The sequence below is a fragment of the Rhamphochromis longiceps genome, linkage group LG1 (assembly GCF_057381845.1).
Source record: "Rhamphochromis longiceps isolate RC_006_pf linkage group LG1, R_longiceps_female_GT1.1, whole genome shotgun sequence".
NCBI lineage: Eukaryota > Metazoa > Chordata > Actinopteri > Cichliformes > Cichlidae > Rhamphochromis > Rhamphochromis longiceps.
This window is the reverse complement of record NC_140557.1, coordinates 10,790,575-10,794,557: the sequence shown is the minus strand read 5'-3', so window position 1 is coordinate 10,794,557 and position 3,983 is coordinate 10,790,575.

Genomic DNA, 3,983 nt, shown 5'->3' with positions numbered 1-3,983 from the left:
TTCTCCAGCAGAGACGATATAAAATGCGAGCTTTTAAATCGCTTTCCCCTCTCCCTTCCACGTGATATTTCATAATTGAACGCTTTCTCTCCAGTTTGATGTCGACTTTTTTTTTTTTTTTTGGCTTGTCATAGCTCAAGTTTCCATAAATCTGCACGCCTACATCCGACTGTACAGTCGTGGTAAGATTGTTCCACCTGGAACGAAACTTGTACGAACTTATACGAAGCATTGCTTTTTCTATAAATCAAGTATGTGAGAAAAACAAACACACAAAACGTACACAGCACAAACTTGTTAGAATATGTTGATTTATTTGATGTTTAAGTTTTCCGTGTCAAGAATGGGGTAAAACGATAGCGCATGTAGGCCTATGTGCATTTCTACTTGGTGTTTGGATTTAACGTTGTCCAAGAGACATATGATCGCTTTACCTTCATGTTTTTATAGCACGTAAATTTCACATACACCAAAACTTTTTTTAATGTTTTCATTTGGACTTTATCTGTTTCTTCTCTGCACTAAACAGATTGAATTACAGTTTTCTAAGAAGCCATAAAAGCATTGTGTCCCATGTGTAATTCAATTCTAAAGCAGCTTTTGCCAGGGGCAATGATTTCTATTAGATATGGTTGATCAGTTCATCCCATTAAAGTCAATGAATGTCCTCTTTGCTCTCCAGTGCTTGTTTTAAAAAACCCTAACAGGGCTGGTTGGAGGCGTTTTGTTTGTGAAGATTGAATAACTGCAGTGATGGTAAGACAAAGGACCAGGTAACAAGGTAGGATAATGTGTTATTACTGCCCTTTTCTTCTGAATTACTTCTATTCTTTTGCACTTTATTTTGCAGTGCCAGTTACATTTGAAAATGGCATTTCTAGGTAAGAATAAAATTGACCATAATCAGCTAAATTGCATGTACTGCGTTTTGTTATGATGTACCTTCAACAAGTGTGTTCCTTCAAATTTTCAGTCATCTTAAATATTATACAATAGCACATTTATTTTAAAGGTAATAGTCCTCACAGTTTTTTGCTGTGCAGGTGCATAATGCAGGTCAAATACTGGGAATGGGCAAATCAGTCTATAACCCTAATCATGCTGTATCCATGGAGTTTTTAAGTCCTCTTCTATCCTCCACTTTTTCCTCAGTCTTCTTTTTCTCTTAAGATTTGGATTCTTCCTGATTGACCTTAGGCTTAAACTGTAATAAACGGAGAGGCAATCTCTCAGCTGCCACAGCATGACCCTCTAGAATTAACCTGAACATTTAGTTAGGGGCAAAGCAAAGACTTTTCCCTTCTAATGCCCTTTAAAACCACACAAACATTTCTTTCCATACAATGCCATATGCACCTATTCTACTTAATAGTTTCAGTCTTGGTAATATTATAAATATAATGACAAATATATACCTTTCTGTCTTACCTTATAATTAAGTTCAAAACAGACACATATGACACAGCTTAAATGAGACTTTCAGGCTATTCTGTAAATCCATAGGCCACAATTTTAACGTAAAGGACCTTTGCCCTTACACATAAAAACAAAAATGCAATTCTTACGTGGTCATTCCGCAGACTTAACTTACCAGGTCTTTACTACATGGCAATCAGTTCATGGTATTAGTACTGAGTGGGTTTGTTTTGTTCTGCTGCCCCTTTAAAGCTCTCTGTTTTAAATCTCTCCAGGCCTCACTAAGGGAGGAGTGTCATTAAATTTTCCCCTCTAGGCTTTAGTAGTATCTGCAAAGATTTAACTACTTCAGCAATGTTAAGTCTTTTTCCTTCTTGCTGTATACATTTGGTGAGTGAAACAGCAGTTTGAGTCAGATGTCTGGGGACAGAGAGCCATGTTCCGAGCAGCACACAGCACATCCTTAAAATATGCCTAAGACAATCCAAACTTGCAGACTAGTAAAGAGAGCTTCAGCCAACACGTACACACAAAAGAAAATCTGTAAGAATGCCATTGTCTCTAAAAAAGTCCTCCATCAGTCCTCATCAGTATATCAAAAAGACTTTTATCTTTCAGTTGGTCACATCCTTTCAACCCTTCAGTTGTGGGTAGTAATCATTGGCCTGAAAGGGGAAGCCTAATAGCATGCTGATTGACATGATTATGGTTTGAAAAAAGGCTACAGTTGATCAGGAAGTCTTACATAAAATTTCAAATTATAGATTAGAATCAGACTGCACTAACATCTCCTCTAAGAGACACATTTCAATTTCCATCCTCCAACTTCTACTTTTCTATGATGTAACCATAAATACATATTGTGAAACTGTTGTAAACACTGTAACGCATGATCAAGTTTTGTTGGCAATAGGAATCAAGTAGGAAAAAGAGGAAGAAAATGAGTGTCTAGGCCAGTGGTTCTTAACCTTGTTGGAGGCACCGAACCCCACCAGTTTCATATGCGCATTCACTGAACCCCTCTTTAGTGAAAAATAAAAAAATGATTTTTTTCAAATTCAAGACATAGATATGTTTTTTTATTGGTGCACAAAATGAGCCGTGCATGTCACGGTGGAGGCTCTGCTGAACCCCTGAGACTGACTCACTGAACCCCTAGGGTTCGATCGAACCCGGGTTAAGAACCACTGATCTAGGCATTATTTGGGGTTTGTTTGAAAAATAGAAACACTTTCACACCTTTGTTGGCCAGTCTCACTGGCAAATAAAAGACACATTTCTTTATTTCAACCTCATGCTGACCCATCCTCGACTATTACGCAGGAAAAGTTGTTGCCCTTCATTCACAGAACCATCTGGAAATCAGACAGAGATGTAAAACACCCTAAACACTGAGCAAGAAAACAAACTTTCACTGCAGATACTGGCGCTGGATAACTGATGTTTTATAAGGTTCCCCGAACCTTGCCCTCACCGAGCCCTTCACTGTTTCTATAAACCACTACACAGGAAATGAGGCGCAATCACTTTTCTGAGAGAATAATAGGAGAATGAAAATCAACAAGGTGTCATCTGGTGTGATAAGGAAATGTAACAATGAAATTTGGAGGAACTCCCTGAAGAGCTGTAGGAGAAAGACTGCTAAGCTTAAGCTAGCAAAAGTCAAGGGTGGTCCAACATGTGAGCTGTGAAGGTGTGTACTAATGAGTGCACCGATCGCAGTAAAAATGTATTAAATCAAAATACCAGCGTCTAGAGAGGAAACCATCCAAAAGAATTAAATTAAACATTTACACTGAGCTACAGTTGAACCCAGCACCTGTATCACGTTCAGCCTTTCCAGCTGGCTTTAGTACAGCTGAACTGACAGCAGATTAAACAGTGGGTTCATCTTTACAGAGGGCCATAATGCTGCCAAACATTCATAGACTGTTTTTTTTTTTTTTTGTAAACTATGCAGCACATCTCAAAGTGAAAGCCCATTATGTCATGCCAAATCAGTGGAAAAGATCTCCACTTTACAATTGATACAACCAGGAAGAACAAAGCATTTGTAGTGGACCAGAGATCAAAGCCTTTATCATTTTTCTTACATGTTATCTTTTTAAGGCCTAATTTCAAGCTTGGGTGGGGTAAAAGCGTTAATACCTTTTACGTACTTTCATCCAAACATTTCCAGCATTTCAGCTTGCCAACCTCTTCTTGCCAGAACTTTTGTGCACTCCTCTGACCTGTAAGCTAACGTTAATACTGTGTTTTTGAAACCTTATGTCCATGTTCGTCACTCATAGGAAGGAGGGTCAGACGACTATGTATACACACACCCAGGTATCCTGTTTTTATAATCAGGAAAGTCGATTCTATAGGAACATGAAGTTATTTTGATTTCTTCCTCTTATGTAAGATTCCTAAAACATCCTTGCAATAACAAAGCTGGGGACTTTTCATGTTTGTTTGTTTTTTTTTATTAAGACTTCTTAAAGAAGTCCAGACGCTTTTCTTTGCAAGCTCCTTTGACTACGATGACCTGGATGACTGAGAACCTTCACAGACATATTTTTTTTATT